Consider the following 15,862-nt stretch of genomic DNA (forward strand, 5'->3'; position numbering starts at 1 on the left):
GCTAAAGAAGAAAATGTGACAATTTTGACAAATAGGAAACATGGATAGAAGAAGAGAAGGCGGAGGAATAATAATTTCTCTTTCCATGTAGATCCCCTCTAACACCCCCCCCCCCCCTCCCCCTCTCTGTTTAGTATTAAATAATGCTTTCATCATAGTTTCAGTTTCATTGTATATTGGGCTATTAGATGTGTCTGTTTCTGTGTGTCTGTGTGTCTATTTTTAGCTTGTCTGCGTATGTTCATAGCGCTGTATACAAGTGATACCTTTTTGTGGTATGTTCCATTCATTGAGTGTCAGAGTGACGGAGTGGCTGAGTAGTAAGAGTCAGACACGGGGAAACTGCTGATGGCAGACTTGCTAAATTTAGGGATGAAGTCAAATCATACAACAGGCCAGACGAGGACAGCATGCGATAATTTATATCAAGGCTGTAAACTTTGATTAAGTCTGTAATTTTGCTTTTTACTTACTTAGCTACAGTCAAGGTCTATAGTCAGTAACTTGCTTTACATCTCTGCCTGCTTAGCATCATAACGGACACATTAGGTTCACAAAGCACTAGTTCTACCAGTTTAAGACATTATTATTGCTTTTTCAAGTCTTTTTCATTAATCTATCTTAAAATATCTGTGTCTGAAACCACTACCTTAGAATAAAAACTCATACATGACTCGAGAAGTTACATAAGATTGTACTGTGAATTGTCATCCAAATTGCCAGACATTCAAAATGTGTGAAATATATATGACAAATTTAAAAGGATTGGCAGATCATAAATATTGGTCTCCTCTTGCTTATTGCATGTTACAAAACAATTTCCACAGACAAACACACAACATAGAATTTCTCGCACCAGTTGTAGCATTTAGTGTGTTCACAGTTTTAAAAATAACCAGCCTGTAGTAAGCAGCTGTCAGGTCACTGTCTCTAAGCTGAGCCCTTGTGTGTGTACATTGTGTGTGTGTGTGTGTGTGTGTGTGTGTGTGCGCGCGTGTGTGTGTGTGTATGCGCGTGTGTGTGTGTATATATATATATATATATGTTAATCCCAGTGGCTCTGTCAGCATCTCCAGTGTTGAGTCTGTTTAGACATGTCTGACTCTGTAAAGATGAAATGGACACCTGGCACAAAGCAAGCATGTAGAAGCCTGCCAGACTCATTAGACATAAAAAGATTATTAAGTTGTACAAACATGATCTTAGAGCTGATAATTACTTGGATCCTACAGTCAGCTATCTGATAATTCAGGTTATTTTGAACAAGAATAATTACTTATTCACATAACATTGGGCAAGAATTTAAAGAGTAAGAAAATTGCCTTTCAATTGAAGTTAGCCTTTAATAAAGTTCAGGTTTTCCCTGACAATTGTATATCACCAAAGATGAAAAAATTAAAGATTCTTTAAACAATTACCTATTTCAGCACATCCATAATGTTAAGAGATAACTATATTTGATGGAAATTGATTCTGAGATGGACCTCTGTTTTCCCTACCTACCAAAGGTCATGGTCAAGTCATGCTTCTTCTTATTTTTGATTGAGGTATTGTTGTGCATTTTTTATAAACCAGTTCCGACACATGTCGTGTCCGTATGCCAGCTATTGTTGTCTCGATTGCAGTTCCGATGCCATTACAATTGTCTGTTATCTAAGCCATACCTCTTTATTACATCAGTGTTTATCCTACTCACCTGACTGCACCTACAGTATGATTAACATTAATTCATTACAGAGGCACAACAACAGTCTAATTTTTCCCACTTGTGCCATTTGGAAAAAACAAAACTGTATGTTGAGGTAGCCCAGTGGGTCTGAGTAAGCTGCAGCCTTTTTGAAGCTTAATGATTTTTGATCCCTTGGTAGTCATAGAGAGGGAAAGGATGGGGCTTCTGAAATTAAGGAGCTTATGTGTGCTGAATTAGTGTGGGTGTGATACAAAATCCCACATCAAAACCCAACATATGCATTTTCTGTATTTCAGAATATCTGGGTTTAACAAAAAAGGAAAATAATCGATGAGGTATTGCTACATTTAAACCTACTTGTGTAGCTGTTTAGAAGCCTTCTCACTGACCTCTATCCATGCCTAGCTTCAGCCCATTGTATAACCTCTCCCATTAACATCAATGCCGCCCCTCCTTATGGAATTGCTTAGTTCCACTGAGCCCATATGTGCCAACAATGAGTTCAGCTCCTGAAAATAACTTCCAATCCAGAGATTTGTCTTCTTCCCTTTGAACTATCTGCACTGCACCTTTAGTATGTTTCAAATTAAATGTCAATTTAACAAAAAATGGACTCCGAAACTTGAAAACCGCACAACACAACACATATTGTACAAATTGTTCATGCTATATTGCTGTGTGTGGTAAATAGTCAGCGCAACACGGGGCTGTAAAACCCAGATGTCTCTGAGAATTTACCTTACTGTTTGTAGTCATCTGGTAATGCACTTGGTGCGTGTGTTAATCCCAGTCACAACTGTTACCTGTTATCTATGCCTGTCATTGTAAAAGGCACGGATAACATACTCACATATTGTCAGTGTTCTAACTACTACTTCTCAGTCATGGTGGTTGATAGTTTTAGAACGATTAACAGCTGAGTTAAATGTACAACATGCATGGTAATAATTTGAGTTGAGTATGTCCATGAAGCTGACAATTGACTAAATATGGAAGTGAAACAACAGGGTTGATGAAGTCTAAATGGGTGATAGAGGGTTAGTTATGTGTGCATACATGAATTAGATACTGAATGAGACTGTGCTGCTGCTGCTGCACATTAACAATGATGTGTGCCTGTGTGTGTGAGTGCTGAGTTGGTGGATACAGAGGAAAGCACATACATATTTGTTCTTGTGTGTGTTGGTGTGTGCATATGCATGCCCTGGTTATTTCTCAATCAGGCCTCTGTTCCCTGACCCTCATCCCTTTTTACTGAGTGACGCTGGGCCATATAATTACTCTGAACCAGCACACACTCTGTCTATTTAGACTCAAATAAAGGAGTGATCCAGTTGAGGAGTTTAAAATGAGTAGACAGTCAGGTTCTATCTTGCCTTTTTCCATTTGAGCTGTGCACAGTAACTCTATAATCCAGAAAGGTTTACCTGAATGCAGATGTTCTTTGACTTCACATGTTTCAAGACAAAAGTGACATTTTCCATTGTGAATGATCATGACACGGAGGCTTTCCAAACCAACCATGGAATGCACTGAACTTGAGACTTTTGTGGAACATTAGTTTGATTCTGCCTGTATTTTCCCATTTCTCTAAGCATGCTCTGTGTGCTCCGCTATGGACAGAGCCCCATACAGCTCAAGAAGAAAAAAATTAGGCCCTTTCCTCTTTGCCCCTCTCAGTTCATGGCTTGGCCTTTTGTTACAGAGCAGCTTTAGATCCTGAACTAGCCCACTGTCTCAATGCCCTCTCTGAAAGGGCTCTGTCCTCTTTCCAATTTCAGTCCAAGACCAGCCTGGCCGTATACATTTCCTGTCCGCTGTCCGGCCCAGACCTAGATCCCATCCTCAGACGTGTTGCCTGCCTCTCAATTCTCCCTCTGTTCTCCTCTGTTCTCCCTGACCTCATCCTGGGAATCCTACAGATCACTGGAACCAGCAATTAAACCACTTAATGGGTCGAATAAACAAAACAAAAGCATAGATTCAATGACTAGTCCAAGAAGAATAGGCACAGAGATGCATGCAAAGCATAAGTAGAGATTCAATCATATAGACTAAAATACTCTGTCTCATGGACAATATATTCTCAAGAAGGATTTAGAGCTGGTTGTCCTTTTTTCTGTCTAAAAATGTATAGGTCATACACTCAAACTCTTGTCATTTCTTATGGTAGACTCACTTTATTTGCCTTTTAGTTTGCACGATAAAACACATTAACATCAATAATACAGGGAAATGTCTTGAAAAGATTTACCCTCCATCATTTGCTTTAACACCCACATATGTCCATGGACACCACTAATTCAGAGTTAGGCTTCAAAATGCCCTGGTGAAGGAGTGAAGTGACGCAAATAAGTGGGTGTATGTTCGTCTCTGAATGTGTGCAGCAAAACCTGTTTGACACATTCCTCTTAAGGTGTATATTATTTAGAATGAGATCAGAGTAAGCTAAACACCTCTGAGTGTGTTTTACCTGGAAAAGCAGCAGAGAATCAGAGAATCATCCATGCACTTGACTTCGCGTGCATGCAGTGTGTGTCCACTAAAGAGGTTGTGTGTGTTAGCGCTGTTTGCTCTGTTTTTGTTTAAACATAAACCCTGTTAGACCGGTGAGCTTTAGATTTGAAACATCTGACATGCATGCAAAGCAAAAACACTCTGCAGACTTTCTGAGGTGACTTGATAAGAATTGATAAGCTATTTTCCCAATTGAAACTACTTTCTTATTGCAAAGATGTTTCTATATATTCACTAATAACATAAAAGGCAGGTATAATCTACCTGCTTACGTGTTTGTGTTCCTGGAAAACTGAGGGCAACCAAGCTGGCCTGCTCTGTCTACAGGAGTTTCCTCTACACAACAGTGTTGTTTGTGTGTATGTAACTGTATCTGCCGAGTGTATGTGTGTATATCTGTTTAAAGCACTTGCGTACGAGGGCCTTGCTCAAGGGTGTCTGTGTTGTGGCGGTGTGTGCTAATTTTAGGTTTCTCTCTTAACACTTAACGCAAGACCACATCCCAGCAGCCAGGCGGTGACCCAACACAGTGTGCTTTTGTTCTATACGGCCATGCACACACTTACAGTCTCACACTGGGTTTCACAGGGATGTTAAGGCTTACTCACACTGCTGCTCTTTTACTTCTCACTTTAAGATTTTGATTTTGATTTTGATAAAAATAAAAAAGTCACAGATTTTTATTTTAACAGAGAAAGCCACAAAATAGAAATTAAACAAAATAACCATTAGAGACAAGAAAGTAACAAGTCATCTTATGAACTTGTTTCCTGTTATCCTTAATATTAAAATACTTTCCCAAGAAGCAAATTCATTTAAGGTTGCTTGTCCGGATGTGTCCCTTCCTTCTCTCAGCATATTCTATTTTTTTTCCCCACACTTAATATCTCGTTGTCCTCCCTTCCTATGTACAGTCTTACCTCCTGCCTGTGCCCAGGCTGTCGAGGCCAGGTGTAAACACAGCCGGTCTTTGACAGCAGTACCCAACCCTTTTCTGTTAGTCACCTAGAACTTCCTGCTCTGTTAAAACTTCCCCCAAGGACAAAAAGTAGTTTAAATGATGGAAGGGGTCAGACACAGAGAAGACCTTTGTTAGAATGGGGAGAATAAACACTTTGTAAATGTGCTCAGATTGTCAAGTGTCTATGTGTCAGGCTTACAAATAGAGTGCAACAGCTACACATTTGCATGAACACTTATGGATGCACAGGTGTAAATAGCACAGCAGGATACCTTCATCAGCTTGTTGCTGTATGACTTGTCAGGTGAGCTTTCTGCTGCAGCATGAGTAGAAAGGTGATCTTGGAGGATGTGTAACATCTCTCAGTCCATCCCAGTCACATTCAAGTAAGTTAAGGTGACATTACATTATGAAACAAATGTGTCTCATTATGGCCACATAAAATAATATTAGGCTTAATGTTTTGTTTAATTCTGGATGACATGTCACATGCCGTCCTTTAGATTGATATATTAGGTATTTATAATTGAGTGTGTGAGATAATACAGCCATTGTGTTGGTTGATACATGGGTAAATAATGGTTAAATTCAGTCCATTCAAGTTACTCAGTCAGCAGGTTGACTCAGTGAGAATTCAGTGTCTGGATTGTTCCCCATCGTCCCAGAGACACTTCATAAAACACTCTGAATGAATGATGTGTGTGTGTGGGTCTCTGTGTGTCTCTAAGTGTGCGCGTGTGTGTGTGTGTATATAGTGAAAGTGGGTAGACTTTTGGGTGGTGAATGTCTGCTCACTAACTCTTTGACAAGCTAGAGAGCCCTTACACACACACACACACATGTAGACTCAAAGGCTATGACACACACATAGTAGATATAATCTGGTGGAGCCAGTGTTGCAAACAAGGCAAGTGTTGTGTTGTTCTGACAAACAGTTCAGTCTCTTTCGTGTCGGCCTGGTTTGAATTATCACCAGTATCCCCAGGACTAAAGGCCTCTCAGTTTCTCTCCCTGCAGGGGAAGTGGAGGTCACAGGCACATTCATATATGGTAGTAAGAGCAGAGGGTGAGAAGCCAAACCTGTAGATTTGTTTCTATGCCTTGCATGACTTCGAGTTAGTGGCAAGTTAGACTCAAACCTGATCACCTTTGTGATCTGTACATTTTTACAACGGTTGTCTATTATCCAACTTCGTTAGAAAAAGCTTTTGAGTCTGAGGGCGTACTGACATTAGCCAAAGTCCAGTTAATTTGACTAGTGTGAGTGCTCTGTACCGTGCTCAAGCACAGTACACTTCCTTGGCCTTAGCACCGTTGGAAGAGGTGAGCTTCAGAACAGTTGTTCATGAATGAGGACAAACACGGGTTTAAAGCGTGGACATGATGTATAGACTGTTCCTCTCAAAAATCATTTAAACAATAGCGGCAAAGGGTTCACATTGGTCCAATGCAGACGTCGAAAGTTTACTCAAAATGTGTTGTCTTCCATGTATTTATGGAAGTTAGGCTGTTTCTTTTCTAACCTCTTTATATCTAGGCTGTATTTGATCATTATATTGTAACAAATTAAAAGCACATCAGGTTTTTGACTGAACCTTAACTTTTTGTAGACCAAAACAAATATTGACACTTGTCCTCTTTCTGAATGATGTAACTTTTATCTCATCCTCCTGACTTGTCTTTTCCAAATGCTTTTACAACAAGCCTACACATTGTTTTAATTTAATTATTGATTACAATATTGTATGTGTGTTTTTGTTTTGGCAGACAGGAACTTGCATATAATGCATAATTAGATGCACGTTGTCTATACGTGTAAATGTATACCAACATTTCGATGCAAGTTTGCTAATAAAGTTTTAAAATATTGCTATAGGTGTAAAACAAAGACTGACTGATATCAGATACATTTTAAATACATATATCCTTGAAGGAATCATTTCCCACTTTTCCTTGTGCTTATACCAAGGAAAATATAATACAGACTCATGTTGTTTCTTGTGCACACTCATATGAAAACGGCATGATGGCTTCTGTTCAAATATCTGCAAAAATCAACAGTAGCTTCCAAGTTAATCTCTTTCATAAGTCCTTTTTGACAGTTTTGACTAAACAAACTCTTCTCCAGGCCTTTTTGAAGAGCTTTTCTATGGGCATGTACGCACAGGATCTTAACTCTGTCTCTGAATAAATCTTCTCCAACCTTATTACTTGAATTACCTGCTTTCCTCTTTGATTTAAATACATTCATGTTGTTACAAAGATTTTTCTGGGGTAGTGTAGGTGATACGTTCACCTCAGAACTAGCTGGAATGTCTCTGCCATGTTCACTGTTTAAATGAATACAAAATTGCATTTGAAGCTAAATGTGAGATTTATAATGGTGACTTTTGCTGCGTCGTTAGTCATGCATAAAAGACGAACATGACTCAGACCTTAGGTGGTTTTGTTGTTGCGTCAAATATGACCCTCTGTCCTCTTCATAGTAAATGATTAACTGGGACACCAGACTTTATGCACGTCTTCCTGACCATACTGTCATTTTATTTTACCCATGGTCACCAAGAAGGGCATTTTTATTGTCCAATAAATCTGCTGAAAGGATGAGGTTAATGATTTTTACAAATCTCTATTTCTGCCATTAGCCCCTGAAACACATTTCCAAAAGACTCTAAAATGTTTTTAAGCAGTGTGAATGCTAAGTGTGAATGTTGCAAAAAATGATTTGTTTCAGAAGGTATGTACTGTCACTTCAGCTGTCCATACCACAAACAAAAAAGGCAGTACTCAACCTAAAAGCACTAAACTGAGTCCATGGGTAGAGGTCCCAATAAATCCTTTCAGTCTATCTGTCTGTGGAATGTGTGTCAGACCAGAAAGGGAGATTAGAGCAAAAGTGGGACACCAGAGCCCAGAAAGAGCAGCAGTGGGCTCTAGGGTAATCTAGTATATCTCTTGTTCTCTCTCAATCGCTCGCTTGCTCTCTCTCTCTCTCGTTCTCTCGCTCTTTCTCTCTCCCTGGTTGTCTTATGATTAGACCCTCTCTTTGGGGGCTTGAATTGTTAGAGGTTGGGAGCATTCTCATGGCTGCTGTTAAGCTGTGATATACTCTGTAGAACAATATGAATGGTAATGGTTATTGCCTAAAGCTCTGTATTTCAGCTATTTTACCAAAAATAATTATATTTTTGTGTTTAAGCTTTTACAGGGAATGTGTTTGCCCTTTATACAATGCCTTTAATGAGAAGGAAAAATATAATGGTTCTTGTGGTTATTTATAATGTCCAAAAATCCATTCGTCCATTTCTGTCTTGTCAAAAATCCAAAAGCCAAAAGGGAAAAGTTTTTTATTTACTGTTTTATAAAATGCCTGTCTTTAATTCAAATCAAGTCTAAGTATATTATTTAAATACAAAGTTGTGAAACATAGCTCAGTATACAGTCAATAAAGATTACAACAAGAATTCTCCAAAATGCTTTATTTCTACTATGAGACTCCTATCAACATTTATTTTTACCTTGAAGTTGACCGCTTATTGAACTGGCTGACTGTTAACTGACCGGATTAACTCAGGAACTGTGTTAACACAATGGTACTACATTCACGGTGACATCAGAGACAAGTTGTGGGACCAGAAGACTCAAACTCGAACAGAAAAAGCAACAAAACTTAGCAGAGCGCAGAAAGTTTCAGGGAGCAATAGAGAACTAGATCAGAGTGAGAGAAGCTTAAAAGAGAAAAATCAAAGGAATACAGTAGAATAAAAGGGGGGGAGGAGATGAAAGTCCTCCGTGACCTACATTTGTATTCAAATCTGCAACTGAAGCCAACATATTCAGTTATGGCGTAGAAGTGTAAGACTACAGCTATCCAGTTATCATAAATTAGCATGTCAAGTCGGTCTGGAGACTTTTTGCCAGCCTTGGATTTCTATCTGGAGACCACCCTCATACTTTTCTCTTGTACTCTTCTTGTATATGTAAATTGGCTTACTTCTGCTATTATTGAAAGTATTTTTCCCTGAGGCTTTTATTGAAGCCCTCATTTACTGCTTGTTTTTTGGGGGGTTTCTGCAATCACTGTGGTCTTCAGCAAGTGAAACACCTGCTCAGATAGACTGAGGTCAGGGCACTGACCAGGCCACTCAAGAAAATCTTACTGTTTGGCCACAAAACTCTCAATTTTGCATACACTGTGTGTCCAGGATGAGTGTTTTTCTGCATTGTCCTCTGGTTAATAATAAATTAAAGGGCTTATAGGCCTTATGGTGTGTATGGGATGTGCAGCAAGTGTGAAAGGAGAAGGAATAACTCACACAGAACACAAACGCATTAGGGAAAAGGATGGTGGCATTTTGTAGACAACAGTAATGAACTCTTGTCATTGTATTTGGTTTCCATTCATTGCCTTAGTATTACTTCAAATGACAGTGCAGAGAGACAGAAATGGTTAGAGAACAGATGATAACAAGAATGGAGAAGTAAGGGAGAAATACTGATTCCCCTTACGCCGCCAAATAAGAGAGAGACACACAGAGAGCAATGTATACATTTATCAGCTATACTTACTCGTTTATCTCTGGCCTCAAGACTGGATGTAACATGCTGTCCCTTTAAAATCACTCCCACTATTACAATACACTATATAGCTGGTCCAATGCCAATGACGACTGTTGTCAATAAGCTACACACCCAGCAGTCATTCACTATACCTGCGTGACTACATGCAGATGTCAGCCTGCAGTTGTTCTGGTGCGTCATTTGACTATGATGCAAACCATTTACAAACAAATGATCAGCCCTTCCCTTTGACGTATCTTCTCTCCTGTCAGTGTTCAGTGAAGATGATGATGATGATGATGATGATGCTTTGTCTCAAGAGTTAAAGGCCTGTTAAATTAAGTTGATTTATAGTTTCCGTTACTCATCATTTACTTTTCTTTCAACAACTCTGCTCATCCTCTCCTCCTCTCCCCTCTGCCCATCATTTTTCTCCTCCTGTCTGTGAGTGACAGCTGCTGTGAGATGTAGTCAGACGGTCCAGAGTTTTATGTGTGTCAGCAGTGGTCACACTGCAGCAGGTGCGTGTGTGTTTGCTCGCCCACACATTGCATGTGTTGGTGCCCCATAGAGACTAGACCTGCTGTGTGTGTGTGTGTGTGTGTGTGTGTGTGTGTGTGTGTGTGTGTGTGTGTGTGTGTGTGTGTGTGTGTGTGTGTGTGTGTGTGTGTGTGTGTGTGTGTGTGTGTGTGTGTGTGTGTGTGTGTGTGTGTGTGTGTGTGTGTGTGTGTGTGTGTGTGTGTGTGTGTGTGTGTGTGTGTGTGTGTGTGTGTGTGTGTGTTTGCGTGTGTGTGTTTGCGTGTGTGTGTGTGTGTGTGTGTGCGCGTGCGTGCGTGAGACATGGTGCCTTTCTGTCAACAGCTATTGGTGATTAAAGAGATGGGCCTGGTTCCCATGGTGGCCAAGCCGTCTATTAGAGCAAACTATTATAAGCCCTTGACCTCTTAAACTTTGAAGATTGCTATCGGGACATCTTTCCTTAATTAACCCCTTTTCATAGTTTATATATTGACTGTAAAGCGAAACAAATTTTTGTTCAATCATTTTACTTCTCTTTTTTCCTACAGTCAGTCATTCTTTTAGCTCACTCTGAGTAAAAAACAACAACAACACAAATAGCCAATTGGTTTAGTTATAAGAAATAACTGTAGAGTTACTGTACAGACTACCAGACTGGCAGAGCAGGATATAAATCAATGAATGAAATACTAGCCTTGGTCTGTGCTCTGTGGGTGGCTCCATCTGGGCATGCCAACTGCTCAACTCAGTGTGTGTGCTAATGCACGTGCATGTGTGTGTGATTCAGGGTCTTCTTTTTTTTTAACAATACAATTTACAAGTTGTATGCCTTTAACCCTGAACAGAAGAACTGTTGTTTTGTTACAATTTGTTGACAAAAACACTTGTGACTATTTTACAATTACCATTATGAGTTAAAAAATCAAGTAAATATCCTTGTTGCCTTCTGAGAGGCTTACTTGCCGCTTATGGAGTACTCTAGGAGATTATTCTTTGTTTTTCAACTTCAAAAACATAGTAATTCTACAATTCACTTAGCAGACGATTTTATCCAAAGCGACGTACATTAGAGAGTAAGTACAACACTAATCCATTCATACACCACCACCGAAGCAGCAGGAGCAATGTGGGGTTAGTTGTCTTGCCCAAGGACACATCAGACATGTTGCTCAGCTGGGGATCGATCCCTCGAACCTTCCGGTTGAGAGGTGACGACGACTCTACCAACTGAGCCACAGCTGCCCTAACGGCTCTAATAGTTCTTCCTTTTTAAGTACATCATCATAGCTTCTTCTAAAAACAAAGGCTGAGACGTAAACATGAATACCAGTACATCTTTGTGGTATTATTTCTTTTATTAGTCACAGGCAACAATGAGTTTTTTGAAGGTTATTGCTTCATGGCACAGAGTAAAGCAAGTTCAACCAACATATTGAAGATCATTTTTTGGTTTGAAGAGATACGGCTTTGTTCGTTTCAAGCCCAACATGAAGAAGAGTAATTTTAGCCAGTTTAGTGTGGATGCAGCCTTGGTGTTTTACCCAGGCTCTCTAATTAGCCAGTGAACACCTCCCTTACCTCTGTCCAGCTGGTTTTGTGTGTGTGTGTGTGTGTGTGTGTGTGTGTGTGTGTGTGTGTGTGTGTGTGTGTGTGTGTGTGTGTGTGTGTGTGTGTGTGTGTGTGTGTGTGTGTGTGTGTGTGTGTGTGTGTGTGTGTGTGTGTGTGTGTGTGTGTGTGTGTGTGTGTGTGTGTGTGTGTGTGTGTGTGTGTGTGTGTGTAGTATGGTTTCAAGTCTCTTATCAGTGTAACCACTGGCCTATATTTAATAGCAACCATCTGGTGTCCATACTGAGTTGGTTTTAGCTAGCAAGCCTCTTTGGTTTTCATGTGAAAAAACTCTGCAGCCCAATAACTCTCTCTTTTTCTCCACTTCTCCGTCTCCCCTTTTTTCGTTTTTGGATTAATCCTCCTTCTCTCTCACTTCATATCAGCTTTCCCTCCATCCCCTAATGACAAGCTGAGATCTGTGTTATGAAATCGGCCTGGCTTTGTTTTTTACCACATGCTATTAAGTGGGTTTACCAGAAATATACCATGGACCCTTTTTTTTTTCAAAAACGGCTTCCTATAGAATCTATTTGTGCATTTGAACCTTTTAGTGTGGATTGTTTGGTCCACATTGATCATCTCAGAAGAAGTAGAGACTTAATCAAATCACCATAGAAATATCATAATCCACCTTTTCATTTACACCAACACAGACCGGAAACTTTTGGTAATACATTCTCAAGCAGCATGACACAAAATCAGTTAGCTTTGGGAAGCTACTTTACCCTTTACCCTTTAAGTGAAGTTGCATTGCCCTCTGCCTTTGGGGACATTTTTCTTCAACCTCATAATACATGAGACTTTAATGCGAGGTTGGTGAGAACTAGAGCCGCCCGTCACCCACAGAATTCTTTGGCAATGCACTGTTATGTATAGAGGCTCCATGTCATTTTAAAAGCTAATATTGAAACCACTTAAATTGAGTGCCTTTTAAATCGGTATATATCAATACATTAATACATTCCTATATAATCTATGGGCTTTTAAAATGCTTTCTTTCTAATACTCTCTTACAGAGTGCTTTCACACGGAGACAGACACACTTCTTTGTCAGCACAGTGTGACATTCCAAGGAACAATCTGGAGGGGGTTGATGACACACCAGACTTGGCAGCTTGACTTCAAATTGCCATACTAGCTCTCTCAGTCCAGTGCACACACACGCACACACACACACTAACACACACGAACAAACACTGTGGAAACCATCACCTCTGCTCTGTCACATATCCTTTTAGACTGTGGAATACACTGGTTCCAAATGAAAACAAAGCTATTTTTATAGTAATGTACAAGAAGTAGCTGCTTTATAGCATTACAAACTGGAACACATGTATCCAGGAATATTTTTTTGTATTTAAAATAATCTATCACTTAGATTATTAAGACAGGTTAAACAATTTAAAAACATCAAGAAGGTATAGTAAGGCAGATAAAGCCAAGGCCGTAAATGAATTAAGTTACCTTGTCATTCATGCTGTAGCACATGGTGTTGCTTTAAGTCCTGTACCTTTTTTTTTTTGCCAGTGCTACTTGCTCATCTGTTTGAAGAGTGTTGTTGGTGCATAGATAATTACAATTCTCTAGAAGCTATCTACTGACAGCCAGCTATGCCACTTCGCACAGAAACACCCCACGCGCACACACACACATGCAAGCACACACGCGCACTCGCACACGCACACAAAAACACACACACACACACACACACACACAAAAACACACACATGCAAGCACACTCTCTCACACACACAAGAGCAGTTCAGTGAGGCAATTGAAGCTGTGTGTGTGTGTGTGTGTGTGTGTGTGTGTGTGTGTGTGTGTGTGTGTGTGTGTGTGTGTGTGTGTGTGTGTGTGTGTGTGTGTGTGTGTGTGTGTGTGTGTGTGTGTGTGTGTGTGTGTGTGTGTGTGTGTGTGTGTGTGTGTGTGTGTGTGTGTGTGTGTGTGTGTGTGTGTGTGTGTGTGTGGTAGACAACTGGAGAGCCAAAGTAGCTACTTCTATCACGGGGTCACTTGGTGCCAGACAGGGTCGATGATATGTGTTAGCAGCCACTTTATCCTGAGAGCAACAAAATTAGTCTTTCCAAAAAAAGCAGGTTTGCCTGATATCATCCTTGGGCTGGCATGCTTACTTTTAACTCTTCTTCTTATTCCATGTACGATAATATGTGAGCTTATAATGAGTGATATTCCAGAGAAATTTGCAGCATTGGCTCCAGCCATATTGATTCCCAACCTGCTGTGCACATTGAGTACGAAGTATTTTTGAATTATTGGAATGAAACACATTTTTAAAATTATATGTTGTTATGATGTGAACACTATTACCGGTAGTTGCAAGACTTAGCTAGCTTGATCAGGGTTTTTTTTCTTCCCCCTTTTGGCTCTGTGGCCTCGCTGTGGCGGTGAGGCATCCATCAGCCACACCCTCTACAACAACAAGCAATCATAGTAAGGGAGAGTAAAGCAGACGAATGGATGGATTGGATGACAACAAGTCAACACAAGAATGAATGAACATTATGGTGTTTGTTTTACAGCATGTTGTAGCCACACCCTCTGCCATTACAAGTGCACACAGTAAAACAGGAAAGGATAGATGAATGGATAGAGGGAGAATTTTGAAGTCATGATGGCCTCACTGAGACTGACATTCAATTCTGTATCACTGAATGGTAGGTTTCATCTAGAATATCTTAGTTGACTGCATCCCTCTATTTCACTGTGTTACAGTTATTCTGCTTTTTCCACTGCTCACTGAGCAGTGAAGAAGAAGGTGCTATTTTGAATAAATAGCACCAAAAGCTTATTCAAGTATTAAAGAAGAGCTGGATAGATGCTGGTTGTCTCAAAAACCAGTTCTTAGACAACTGTCTGTTCATAATCAAAGTCAAGTGTTTTAGGTCAGTGTGGCATTTAAACAGCTCAGTGAAAGAGACAGAAGCAAAGGAAATTAAACAATGAAAGTATCTACTTTGCATGTTTTGCAACACTGGTACCAAATATTGTAAATGTAAAAAAAAATCTATATATTGATCACAATCTCTTTATCTGCATATTTCACTGAGAATATTACAAAACCAAAATTTCAATTAAAATGTTTGAATGTATTAATTCCTCTTGTGTTATGTAAGGAAGAATTGCTTGTTGCATTTGTTTTGTCCAGTTTAGAAGACTGACAAACTGTGTGTGTGTGTGTGTGTGTGTGTGTGTGTGTGTGTGTGTGTGTGTGTGTGTGTGTGTGTGTGTGTGTGTGTGTGTGTGTGTGTGTGTGTGTGTGTGTGTGTGTGTGTGTGTGTGTGTGTGTGTGTGTGTGTGTGTGTGTGTGTGTGTGCAAATCTGATTGTGAGTTGGTGTGAGTGAGTGACAGTTCTGTTTGTGTGTCTCTGCATGCATCAAGGACTGTGATGACTACAGAATGGCTTGCTCTGTTGGAAGGGATTCACACTTCAAATCAGATCATCACACACACACACACACACACACACACACACACACACAGAGTGAGTCTCCCTCTGTGAGTGATGCAATGAACAGAATGTCATAAGAGCCCCACATAGTTTCATACACGATCTCTGTGCCCCCACCTTTCCTTTTTATCTCTAAAGAACTTTCACATACACTCACACTGTAGTGCCTAAACCCCACGGAGAAACCAACTAGTCCTACTGAGCATCCAGACAATAGTTCTGTCAATCACTGTCAGTTCCCTGCTTAGCTGTCAGCCTGAGGCCTTCAGTGGACAGATAGTTAGCCTGTGAAGGAAACCCACATTTAGCCTCAAGCACAATTACTTGACTCCAACTACAACTCCCCATCACTTCTCCTGACCTGAATATATGTGCAATTCGTATGTCAGTGTTTCCCACTGATTCTCACAGTTCTCATCCACAATGAAGGGACAGTGGGGTCAGTGAGTGTTACAACTACAACTTTTTCCAAAGCCTGCTGCTTGACCCTACCCTTTTACCAATACGTTTTAGTGATTAATATTTGAGGTTTGGCTA

At 40.1% G+C, this 15,862-nt stretch overlaps 1 protein-coding gene across 5 annotated transcripts in view; it reads left to right on the forward strand.

The window, feature by feature from the left end:
* LOC132984232 (protein MTSS 1-like) overlaps nucleotides 1–15,862 on the forward strand; it is a 45,589-nt gene that overhangs the window by 13,618 nt on the left and 16,109 nt on the right. The window lies entirely within an intron of this gene.

Source organism: Labrus mixtus, chromosome 11 (assembly GCF_963584025.1).
Source record: "Labrus mixtus chromosome 11, fLabMix1.1, whole genome shotgun sequence".
Lineage (NCBI taxonomy): Eukaryota > Metazoa > Chordata > Actinopteri > Labriformes > Labridae > Labrus > Labrus mixtus.